At 44.6% G+C, this 12,976-nt stretch overlaps 1 protein-coding gene across 3 annotated transcripts in view; it reads left to right on the forward strand.

The window, feature by feature from the left end:
• Positions 1 to 12,976, forward strand: part of TSNARE1 (t-SNARE domain containing 1) — a 458,997-nt gene that overhangs the window by 12,444 nt on the left and 433,577 nt on the right. For all 3 annotated transcript variants that reach the window (XM_050313442.1, XM_050313469.1, XM_050313451.1), the window contains exon 2: positions 3,680 to 3,763. The gene's annotated coding sequence lies outside the window, so the exon portion shown is untranslated. The remainder of the gene's footprint in view (positions 1 to 3,679; positions 3,764 to 12,976) is intronic.

Consider the following 12,976-nt stretch of genomic DNA (forward strand, 5'->3'; position numbering starts at 1 on the left):
GATGTCATTATCTATTTTTATATGTATATATATATATATATGTATGTATGTATGTATGTATATGGTGTCCAGAGACAAAAGTTAAGATATTGCAGCCTGTTAACATTTAAAAACCTCACAAATAGAAAAAATAATTAAAAAAATACATACTTTTCCTGGCCCTACCTTGTCTCCTTTGCTGGTTATGACATCAGCTGCTTTGTGTGGGGAGACTGAAATGATGAACTCTGATCTCACCAGGTAAGAAGTATTTTTGTAAAGCTGTGCATTTAGACTAATTCTGTCTGCTGTACAATGTGCTGAGGATTTGTGATCCTCAGCAGGCATTTGACAGATCTTAACTAGTTCTGCTCTGTCTTGTCAATCAAAATTAAACGCCCACCTCACTCCTTCCTACTTTCTCTCTCTTCCAGCCTTTTTATTTAGGTTGGTCATTAAAATTGCTCATAACCATAGAAACGAGGAAAACCCGCCCCTTACTTTCCAGCTCTTTAGTGTGATATTCCTGTACTGACATCATGTGAGTTATATCCACCAGGGCTTAAAAAAAACAAAACCAAAAAACCCCCAAACCTGCAGGCGGGCAGAGCTGTCATGAATTCCTCCCCGGAAAGGAGTCGTTCCTGCGGGTGCCAACCAAGGATCGTGTCCCTCTGCCATTCCTGGGTGGAGAATGTTGAGAGGGACATGGAGGAGAGTCCCTGCTGTGGAAAAACCACCAGAGAAAGGAGAGGGAAACAGATCTGTGGGATGGAAGTGGTGGGAGGATAAGGAGAAGGTGGGGCAGTGGGAAGTCACGGGCACAACACAGCACGTGTTGATCATTTCAGTGCTGGTTTTCATCCTCCCAGGTGTGCTCTGGAAGATGGGCATAACATGGATATTTCTGGAATGCTGGACAACCAGGTCTCTCTTCTTACGGACCTGAATCCTCACACGGCAGGATGGGTTGTTTCATGGCTTAGCTTGTTCTGAAAAATGTAAATGGTTACTGATTTTTTGCTTGTACAAGCAGTTTACAAACACCCAAGGCTGCATAAGGGTTATAGAAACTCTTCCCTTAGGGGCCATGAACAACCTGAGATTTCAATGCTAGACTCTGGAAGAATAATGCTGTTCTCATTTGGAGCAGGATTGCTCCAGGTGAGATCACTTAAGACAAATTTCCTCTTTTCCCCCACCCCCAGTTTTAATTGCAATGGATCTCATTAGTATTAATTTTGGTCTTTTTCTTTTTTTTTTTTTAACAAATGGAAGGAATAATCCATCACATTAAAAGAGTTAACTGCAGCTCCCAGCTTTGCTTTCCATAACTTGCTGAATTTTGCTCTTTTGATGAGTTCTGGGAACTTGGTGGAACATGGGAAGCAATACAGGGGGTCAAGGAGTGACTTTGCTGCACAGGTGATGACAGTCCTGGAGGGATGGAGCTCTGAGCATGATGGTCTAGTGGAAGGTGTCCCTGTCCATGGAACAAGATGAATTTTAAGTTCCCTCCCAACCCAGGCCACTCTATGATGATGTGATTCTATGATCCTCTGCTGCCTGTGCTTTGCTGGGACCTCTGAACATGCTGAGTTGTGACACTCATCAGACAAGGAGAGCTGGGCAGTCTTACACTAGAGCAGGTTGATGGGTGTTTGAGCTGTGCACCAAACAGGTATCTTTGCTTTGTCATTTTCCTGCTAGATTTCTAAAAAGAAAACCAAGATGCATCCACAAAACCCAGAAAAAAACCCTCCCAAGGCTGTTGGGTGTCAATACATAGACGTTGTTGAGCTGCCAACGTGTAGATGGCACCCACTAGATTGGTCCTTCATATCCTTAGATCATGGAATCCTGAAATGGTTTGGGCTGGAAGGAACCTTAAAGTTCATCTTGTTCCACCCCTCTGCCACGGACAGGGACACCTTCCACTCTCTAAAGTTGTTCCAAGCCCCGTCCAACCTGGCCTTGAGCATTTCCAGGAACGTGTTAGAGGAGGAATAGGATTTGTGCAAGGAGTCCTCCCTCTCTGTGGTTATGGTGCACACTCTTTATACGTACAATGATCACAGAGAGGGAAAGCTTGACAAATCACACCGTGTCTGGATGTCTGGAAGGTCTCCAGGATGGAGATGTGGATTGCTCCTGAGTTAGCTGGATGTGGGAGTTTCATCACTCTCTCTGGAGCAAAGCTTGTCTCCTCCTGGGAAGGGGAATTTTGACCCTTGGCCAGAGAAATAATGAGGAAGAAGGGATGTGTGTGATGTAGTAGGAGAAAGTGTTGCTGAGCAACATCTTAAAATTTAAAGGTCTTACTTATTTACCCCGTCTTTGAAAGCTGGCACCGGGTGCTGTACTTTAACTTAAAGGCTCTTAGTGATTATTTTTCCCCATATTTTGGAGCTTCTGCCCTCGGCTTTTGAGGGTGTTGAGATAGGTTGTGTTCATCAAAGAGGAGGAAAGGGTAATTGGGTGGTTTTTCTCAGGGTATGAAAGCTCAGGGCAGGAGCTCCTTCTTTTGCTGCTCTCTCCAGCCCCAGTGTCATCCCAGATAGTTTGACTTTCTCCACCATTGCATCACGAGGAGGGATTAGAAAGCTTTGCTCATTAGTCTGGGAGGCTTAGTCTTGTGTGATGATGCTCCTCCTGCTTAAAACCAGCCAAAAATATCAGCAGTTTGATTAAAACACTTTCTTTGAGGAATAATTGTCTGTAATAATACTTTTATTTCCTTACTTTACACAGTGCGAAAGTGCCTCTACCTGAGTTGCCTAAGCCATTCTTTTTTTCTTTTCTATTTTATTTTTTTATTAAAGCATAATAAACTGCATTAAAAACATCTTAAATTCCCTCTGAAACATTAGTTGCCAAATCTGGACCAATTAAAAAAAAGAAAAAGAGTTGTGAAAGTGTGTGTGGGAAATGGGTTTATTATGTTGTTAGAGTCTCCAGAGTTATCTGAGGTATTGTATCCTTATGGATGCTGTTCCTGAGGAGAGGAAACAGCCTCAAGTTGCACCAGGGGAGGTTTAGGTTGGATAGGAGAAAAATTTATGCATGGAAAGAGTGGTCAAGCATTGGACCAGGTTGCCCAGGGAAGTGGTGGAATCACCACTTCTGGGAATGTTCAAAATCCCAGTGTTGGCTCCACTTGGTTGTCCCAGTTGTGTGATTCCATCTCAGCAATCCCTTTAGCTGCACAGGCTTTCCTTTTGTAGGAAATGTAGGGAAAAAACCGCTGACAGATCCTTTTAACTGGCTAATGCTGAATATAAAATCTGAGATCACCAAGCAGGTGGAAATGAAAATGATGTGAAATCACGATTTGCAGGAAATTAAAATTACTTACTGTGTTTCACCGGGTATCCCCTAATGTTTGCACCCTGAAATTAAAGGGAAGAGGTGGGATGTTTTTTTGTTTGTTTTCTTTTTCTCTGCGTGTGTTGTATTGTCAACAGACATTGTGTAGGCCAAAAGCAAAGCTTGCCTAATATATGTATATGTTTCTTTAACAAATTCACGGGGTGTGAAAACTCCCAAAGGCAGTTGAATCTAAAGACTAAACCTCAGCCTTGGGAATCCCTGAGCTTCAGACTGGAGGAAACAGAGCAGATAAAAGCCCATGTGTGCTTTTCACTTCTGATTTTCTATTTTTTTGTGTGTCTTTTTTTTTTTTTCCCTTTTATCTGCACAGAGACCACACTGCTGAGCTGGGCCTTGGCTCTGTTGGGTGCCCAGTGCTGAACGAGCGGCTCCGCAGCACGAGGGAGAAAAAATTGTGAGTGAGAGATATTTGCTGTTTTCTTTCTTTGATAACCCTTCTCATTTCAGGGCTCTTTTTTTAAAAAAAAATTGATTTTGGTTGGTTTTCTCCCTACCCTTTCGCCTCATTGGAGCTGATGTCGAGTGTTGTGTAGGACGTTGTGGGCTCGGCGCTGGCAGGTGTTCCCCTCTGGATGGTGTTTCCTTGTTCTGACAGGTTAACAGGGGGTCATCTTCATCCAAATTCCCCCCCTGAGCTCTGACCTTGGCTGTTCATTAAGCTCTGGGATGTCCCACGCTCACGGCACCTTGACTTTTGAGTTGGGCTTTCCAGCCAGAGCATTCTCGGGTGTTTTCTGCTGGGAACAGATGGTCAGTGAAAGTGCCATTTTTCAAGGTGTAACAGGCTGTGTCTGGAAAACCTACGGAGTTCTTTAACAGCAGAAATGGTTTCCTTAAGCTGCATCTGCTTTTCTCACCTGGAATATCGTTAAGGGTCATTTGTATCGTGGCAAGGATAGTTGTTTCGTATCCTCCAGCCTAATAGGAGGAAATAAGTCTTTCCTTGGGTATTTTTTGGTTTGGTGTCTGTTCCTCCTGCTTAGAATGTTATTCTAGAATTTGAAAACACAGAGAGTTCCATATATTTATCTGAATCAATTGGTTAGCTTGCATTTATTGAAGAAATCTTGGAAACAAGTCCTTAAGAAGTTTATTTTTTTTAATGTTATTATTTTCCTACCTTGATTTTCACAGCCTGGGGAGCACTGGCATGTTCCAGCCCCGTTTCATAGACGGAGCTAAAGAGATTTGTAATATTCAGTAAATAATATGCATAAATGATGCCTATTAATGTTCTGAGTAATCACCAACAACAGAGTAAATATGAGGTTAATGAGATTAACAGGAAAGAGGAACATAAGCCTTGACTGCACCTCCCTGTGGCCCCAGAGCTCGTGGTGGCCCCGTTTCTGTTGACAAGCCCAGCATGGCTGTGGATGCAGCAGTGCTTTTGCTGCTGTTCCCCATACAGGGCTTAATGAGTTCCTACTGCTGGCATTTTTCTTTAAATGCTGGATAATGTTATTAAATCCCACTCCTTGCAAGCGGATTTGAGCTATTATTTTGTAAATATATCTTTATTTGTGGCTTTTTTTCCCCCCTGTTTGTTACTAGTGCTGGGGCTCGGTGATAAGGCCTTGCCTTCTGAAATCTTTTCTCAGGCATCTGGTACCCTCCGAGGTGTCTCCTCAAGGCCACCAGAGGAACTGGCCCAACTCTTTTCTGACAAACACGTTGCTGTCAGAATATTGTACTCAGAGATACACTGACAGTTAACCTGTATTTTCTTATCTCAAGCTCCATCCTGACTTGATTCCCTGTGTCCTTTGCCTTTTCCTCTCTGCGTGCTCTCCAGCACATGCTCCCCATCAAACCTTGCAGGGAGAGAAAATTCAATTTTCAAGCAAAATATGACTTTTTTTTTCTACTCTAGTATGTCTCATGCCCTCCCTCATTCCCAGGTTAGTGTGTTTTCTGCTGTCTGCCCATCATCCTCTGGTATTTTCTGCCAGTCTTCAATGTTTTCTCGATGTCACTACCTCAGAATTGTTTATTTGAGTTTTCTCCACCCAAAACTGCATCTGCGTGGTTGACTCAAAGCCGCAGGCACCGACTCCCCTTGCTGGTCACTCTACAAACTGCAGTCTTTTTTTTTTTTTTTTTTTTTCCCTCCTATTTTAAATGAAAATGCCTCACTGAGAAACCTATTTCGTTTACTCAAGATAAATGTTGTACTTATGGCTCTGGCTTTTCTCTTTATGGCTGTTCTGATTAAACCATGAACCTTCAATGTAAACAATTCAGGTAGAGTATGGGCACTGCATATTGCCTAAATGAATTATTCACCTCTTAGCTTTTGTTTTCATTTCTTGGGTGTTTGGTTCCTCCCCCTTTTTTTTTTTTTTAATTTATTTTATTATTGGAAGTTCTTTTCCTCCTGTTTCAATTTCGTAGGGCAGTGATTTTTCTCTCTTCTATCATCTCTTTTGTGTTTCAGTTGTGAGGTTGACTGGTTAAGGGATCAGGAGGACAAGTTGTGTTCTCCTCTGTCCTCCCAGATGCAGGGAGTGATGAGAGGAAAACCAGGAAAAGCCAGGATATCAATTCCTCGCTCCAAGTCTGGTGTCACCAGCAGAATTTTGGAGTTTTTTATCATGGGCTGTTTATACCACACCAGGTTCTTCTGGTGACACCTGGGGTACACCTGCCTCAAAGGGGACAAGGATCTTTGCCCAGGAGTTATCAGGGCTCATGGAAAGAGGTTTTAATTAGATTTGAAGGGGGAAAGGGATAAAATCAGGCTTGCTGGAGATAAGCCTAGGGGTGGGATGCCAGTGTTTGAGGGATGGTGTGGTAGAGACGTCCTTTGTTCTAGTGGAGAAAGGAGATGGATGTCCATGTGGAGATCCAAACACACCAGGGATGCCAATGCGTTAGAAACCATGGAAACACCTGGGAGTGGTCATGTAGGAATTAGGGTTTCTTCCCCCAAAAGCAGTGGGATCAATAGCCCAACTACACCCATGCCCACAGCACAGGCAGCAAAGAGGAGGAGCTGGAAGCAACTGGAAATTTGGCATCACAGACACAGTGGGACGAGTCGTGCAGCTGGAGTGGCGTGTCTGCAGAGGGGACAGGGAAGGAAGGAGAGGTGGAGGGATAACCCTGTGTGTTAGGGAGTGTGTTCATTGTCTGGTGACAGATCAAATGGTGTATGGATCAAAATTGAGGGAAAGGCCAACAAAGCAGATATCCTGGTGGGATTTTGTTACAGAGCACCCAACCAGGATGGAGAGATGGATGAACCGTTCTGTAAGTAGCTGGGAGAAGCCTCGTGATCGCTGGCCCTTGTTCTCGTAGGGGACTTCAACTGACCAGGTGTCTGCTGGAAATACAGCACAGCAGAGAGGAAAAAGGGCAGGAGGTTCCTGCAGGTTGTGGAAGAGAATTCCACAGCACAGTTGGTGAGGGAGCCAGCAAGGGAAAGCACCCCCTGGACCTGTTTTTTGGGAACAGGGAAGAACTTGTGGGTGATGTGATGGTCAGAGGCTGTTTTGGGCGTAGTGACTGCAAAATGATAAGAGGTTTTGGTTCTTGGACAAGTAAGGGTTGGACTTCTGGAGGGCAGACTTTGGTCTCTTCAGGAGACTGATTGAGGCAGTCCTGAGGGCAAGGGAGTCCAGGAAGGCTGGATGTGCTTTAAGAAGGAAACCTTAACGGTCCAGGAGCAGGACCCCCCTATGTACCAAAGGACAAGCTGTCAAGAAAGAAGACCAGCCTGAGTTAACAGAGAGTTTTGGGTGGAATTAAAGGAAAAAAGAGAGTCTATAACCTTTAGAAGAAGGGGACGCAACTCAGGATATCTACAAGGATGTCATGAGGATATGCAGGGAGAAAATTAGAAAAGCCAAAGCCCAATTAGGACTTAATCTGGCTACTGCCATAAAGGACAATAAAAAAAATGTTTCTATAAATACATCAGCAACAAAAGGAGGGTAAAGGAGAATCTTCATCCTTTATTGGCTGTGGGGAGTAACTCAGTGACAAAGGCTGAGGTACCTAATGCCTCTTTTGCCTCAGTATTTAATGGTAAGACCAAGTTGTTCTTGGGGCATCCAGCTCGTGAGTCAGAAGTCAGGGATGAGGAACCAACCCATAATCCAAGGGGAAATGGTCAGTGACCTGCTACACCACTGGCACACACGTGTCTCTTGGGCCAGGTGGGATCATAGAATCATACAATGGTTTGGGTTGGAAGGGACCTTTAAGGGTCATGTCCTGCCATGGGCAGGGACACCTCCCGTTAGTTCAGGCTGGTCAGAGCTGCATCCAACCTGACCTTGAATATTTCCAGGGATGAGGCATCTACCAGCCCTCTGGACAACCTGGTCCAGGGATTCACCAACCTCATTGCCAAAAATGTCTTCCTTTGAAACTAAGTTATGGGATTTTGATGGCAACAATTCCTCCCTTGCCCTGTGAAGACATAACAAAGGGCAGCCTCAGGGAGGAAAGTAGGTCCACAGTATTCCTAGTGGGATGATCTCTCTCCCTTTTTCTCAGTCATCATTCCAGTTGGTAACTGGGGGACCAGTAGAACTCAGGGTTGTCTCTCTGTGGCTGTGGCCATGAGTCCCATTCCTGGTCAGCGTGCAGGGAAGCCGTGCTGTTGCTTCCAGAGGTTGCTGAACTGCAGGACAGCAGGACCTCCATCAGGGAATGTGTTAAGCCACAGCACGATTGCTCATAGTTTCATTTTGATCCCTTTGGAAGTAGAAAAGCGATGGAAACACCAAATGTGTGTTTGTGAGTGCAGGGGAGGGACTCACACACACCTCCCATGTGAGGGCTCAGCACGTTACTGAGCACTTAAAATTTCACAAGAGATATTAAGACTTGAGAAATCTATTTTGCTGCCTCGTAAGTGTGTGATTAAACCTTCCCCATTTCCTTCTCTTTCACTGTGGGGATCTTTTAAGTTGTTGTGCTTGTTTTCTTTAGGCATCGCATGGGAAGCAGAGTGGCTTCGTTATTCATTTATTTCTTTTTGGAGCTCACTCCTCTCTGCCTCTTTTATGCAAAAGCACTTTAATTGGTCTCGCAGACGGTCGAGGAGAGGACAAAGAGAAGGAAATATTTAATGCAGTGTATAATTCTTTCTGGTTTTGCCTCAAAATAAAAAGCCAATTTGCAGCGATTTATGTATCTAAACACAGTTTATGCAGAGGGTGCAGCTCTGTTTTATCTGCCCACTGCAGCAGGCTGATGCAAAGAAATCAGTGGGATGAACTGGTTCAGGGTAACTCCCAAACTCTTCAGTGCCAATTTCTTGCCACCCTGAGTGTAATTGTTGTATCATTTTCATGAAATATTTGTGATTTTATTTTGTGTTTTAATTCAGTCTCCTTGAACATTAAAAATTAAAATGATGCGAGTCCATTCCTTGCTGTGCTGTATTGAAGCACAGTAACATCCCGCTCAACCAGGAGTCTGTCCTATGCATTTTACAGCTCTGGGATGCTTTGGATGCAGGTGAGAGGGCTGTGGCTTGCCTTTAATTTTCCTGGATACACACTGCTTCGTTCCAGAGCTGATTCAAGCCTGGCAATTGAACACAGATTGCCTGAATTGCAAAGCACCACTTCAGTGTCAACACCTCCCCCCTTGTCTATTTAAGGTGGAACAACTGGGGGGATTCGATGCTGTTGTTCACTTACCTTCAAGGTTTGAGGTCTGGATGTCTTTAACCTGCACATGCTGGCTTGAGTCAGGAATATTTATGGGCTGGAATGACCCTGCTTTGGCTCCATCCCAGTCAAAGGTCAAGTTAAATCGTGTGTATCAGGTCCTGTTCCATGTTTGGGATTTGTTGTGGCTGAGATATGGAATAAACACATGTGGCTTAATGTGCATCTCCATGGTTTGCTCCTTCAGTACTAAAGATTTCTGGGGATGTCTGGACATGCCCTGCAAGAGGCAGGTGAGAGGCTTCTGAGAGCTCTCCCTGAAACAATGGCCTGTGTCCATCATGCTGAGTTCAACCAAAGAATCACTGAGATTGGAAAGACCTCTAAGGTCATACAGGTTAACAACTAACCAGCTCCACCATTAACTGTGTCCCTAAGGACCACATCCACATCCAGCTGAAGCCATAGTGTGATGGAGGTGTATGGCAGGATGCCACAGGAATGGTGGAGAAAGGACCAAACTTTAACATCCCATCATCAGAAACCTCTTCCTTGAAGGTAGACAGAAGAGAGATGTTGGTTCCTGTCTTGGATAACTTCAGGTTTACTGGAGAGTAAAAGGAAATGAGAAGAAGATGATCAGCACCATAACAAGGCTGTTTCAGGGCAGTAGGTCCTGAGCAAGCCTGATATTCCACAGAAAGAGCTTTGGGACCCTCTGGAGCTTGGAAAGACTGGAGATGTGGACCATGGGGTTGTTGTCACCTTCCTGTGCCGGAGAGTTTGTCCATTCAATTGATTTAAAGTACTTGGAAGAGATTAAACTTTTTAGAAGTTTTGTGAATGTCTCAAGTAAGTGAAATTCCTTATTGAAACAACTTTTTGATAATTTGGAGGATTTCAGCTGCATTCATTTGAAATACACCTTGTACCGTGACTTAAGAGTGCATTTTCAATATCTTTTTGGGTCATCTTTTTTTTTTTTTAATATTGAACTTGAGAATGAACAGCCCCTGTCAGCCCCACTCCCTCAAGAAAGAAGGATGAGGAGAAGTGAGAAACAAGCAAGAAAAGCTTTTCATTAAACCTAAATTCACTTAGAAAAGCATCTCTGGAAGCTCATTCTGTACTTTTATTGCAAGGGTGTTGTTACAGTGCTCTACTGTATCAGAGAACTGTGTAACAGCACGTCCTCTGTCCTGAACAACTGCTCAGAGCTGTAGGGTTTTGTGTTCAAGCCCATGAATATTTTAGCTTCGTGTCTCCAAGGGTAAAATGAAGGAGTAGCTGCTCTGAGGGATTAATACAGAGTGAATTAGATGTTGGTAAAAGGCATGAAAAGCCACGATCACTGTGTTGAATTCCCAGCGCTGGAAATGCGAGGAGAGAGGCTGCAGTGCATCCTCGTGTTGCAGAGGGACATCCATCTGGATTGCAGGATGAAGAGGGGGTTGGATATTTGTTTAATGTGTGCTTAGATGACATGAAAAGAGGAGAAACCCAAACAAACAAACAGCCCCCCATCCCTTCTAAGCAGCAATCATAAAAATAGTTGTAAGAATCCTCAGGGATGTCGCTTCCCTTTTCTCCCACAGTTTCAATAAGCACCACAGGCCAAGTGATTGTGCCCACCATGAGGATGCTTCATGACCCTGGAAGCTGCATCCCAACATTTTCCCTCTGTCTCCCAGCCACCAGGCAGGAATAACACATCTCACTGGGCAAGGAGATGCCCAGACTGGCTCACAGACAGAGGATGGTGTTGTTGTCCTCTGAATGTCCTGCTCCTACAGCATCACCCCCAGGGTGGGGCCAGGCACTATCTTTGATCTAAGTAGCCACTAACTGGGGGTACTGAGACCTGTTTTCCCACTGTCATGGTTGTTCTGGAGACCCAGCAATGCCTGGAGCAGCCCAGCCCTTGTTCTCCTGGCTGGGCATGGAGCTGGTGGGGTGGTTTTTTTTGTCACCTTCTCAGAAATCACTGTCAACTCATCCAGCTTTTTTTAGCAACGTGCTTTCATCATTTGTAATACTAAAGGCTCTTCTGCAATGGAGGAGGGTTTGGCTGTTCTTTTTAACTGAATGTTTCATTGATCTGATTTACAGCTTGAGCTGCTGGGTGAGCAGGAGAGCAGAGAGGCAGCCGTGGGGTGGGGTGGGAGGGAGCACCGTGGGCAGGTCTTGAGTTCCCTCCCTTGTCAGAGCTGATGTGTCACAGAGCTGCAGCCCAAAGATGCCTTTTTGCATCATTTCAAGCCAATGAAAGTCAGGGTTCCACTCTTTTAAGTGGATTAATGGATTTCAGCCCTGTCCAACATTTTGGCACTGGTGTGCTGATCCAGCTACAGAGTCCAACTAATTCCAAACAAAACCCCACCAAAAATAATTTCAAAAATATTTAGATTTTGAGTAGATGAGGTGTAGTCTCAACTGTACGAGGAAGCTTGTGCTTTCTCTTGGATTCAATTATTCTTGCCGCACTCTCTGCTGGAGAGGCTGAGTTCCAGCTGCTGGGACATGGAGGGACCTTGGTTGGTGTGGTGGGATGGAAGGCGGTCTCTTCTGGGCAGTGTGGTTCTCTCCTGGAGAAAGAGAGGCTGAGGGGAGACCTTATCCCTCTCTAGAACTACCTGAAAGGAGGGTGTAGTGAGGTTTGGTGTCAGTCGTTTTCTCCCAGCTCACAAGAGGCAGGATGAGAGGAAATGGCCTCAAGTTGCACCAGGGGATGTTTAGGATGGATATTAGGGAAGATTTTTTTCACTGAAAGGGTTGTCAAGCATTGGAACAGGGTGGCTGGGGAAGTGGTGGAGTCACCATCCCTGGAAGTGTTCAAAAAACCCTGTGGATATGGCACTTGAGGACATGTTTTAATGGTTGGACTCGATGATCTTGGAGGTCTTTTCCAACCATAACAATTCTGTGATTCAGTGGCTGTGATGTGGAATGCAAAGCCTTCCTGGAGTGCAACCCAGAGCCAGGAGCACCTGAACCCTTCAATGACAGGTTTGAGTGTTCAGCTCTGTCCTAACCAAGTGCATAAATAAAGCTGGAAGCCCGAGGAGTGGGTTATTTTTCTACTTGGCCAACCAGAAAATGAAATACAGATACAGTGTTTGGGGCACAGGTTTGAAAGTGAGAGCAGATGAGCACCATTAGGTTGTTTTCAGAAATTTATTTATTTTTTTTTTAATTTGTTTTTTTGATAGTTTGAAGTCTTTCACTTCCTTTAAGGAAGTGTGTGTTGGTGTCTTTCTGCCTCTTCCACTGCAGTAGGTTGGCTGAGTTAATCACATCAGAGACAAGAGTACAGTTCACTGATTTTCTCCTCTACCCAACCATCAGTGTGTGTGTTCATGAAGCACGTAAGGACTTAATGTCTCAATGTCCACAAGGAAAACACAGGCAAATTCACTGATTATCTATTTTTTTGTGTGTGTGTGTCATCGAGTCAATCAGTTATTATGTGTCCAGGTCCAGATTAGCCGTGCAAGAAGAAGAAATAATAATGTCAAGGAACCCAGTGGTGAAAAGCAGCTTCTTCTTTGAGGTCAGGGTGGATACCTGTGTTTTAGAGATCCTCAGTTGTTTTGGGGCAAGTGTGTCTATGTGGATAGTACATACTTTAGAAAGGAAAGTAGGGTGAGTCCTGTTGGATTGAGCTTCTTCATATTTTCACAGAATCACAGAATGTTTAGGTTTGGAAGGGACCTCTGGAGATCAACCTCTGTGGCAAGGCAGGGTCACCTGGAGCAGGTGACACAGGAACACATCCAGATGGGTTTGGAATGACTCCAGAGAGGGACACTTTACTCCTTGCCTGGGCAGCTGTTCAGTGCTCTGCCACTCTCAGTGGAAAGAAGCTCTTTCTCATGCTGAGGTGGAACTTCTTGTGTTTTAGTTTATGTCCTTTGCTCCTTGTCCTGTCACTGGACACCACTGAACAGAGTCTGGCACCGTCCTCCTGATACCCATTTTTG

This window comes from Myiozetetes cayanensis, unplaced genomic scaffold, assembly GCF_022539395.1.
Source record: "Myiozetetes cayanensis isolate MyiCay16 unplaced genomic scaffold, myiCay2020 scf1, whole genome shotgun sequence".
Taxonomy (NCBI): domain Eukaryota; kingdom Metazoa; phylum Chordata; class Aves; order Passeriformes; family Tyrannidae; genus Myiozetetes; species Myiozetetes cayanensis.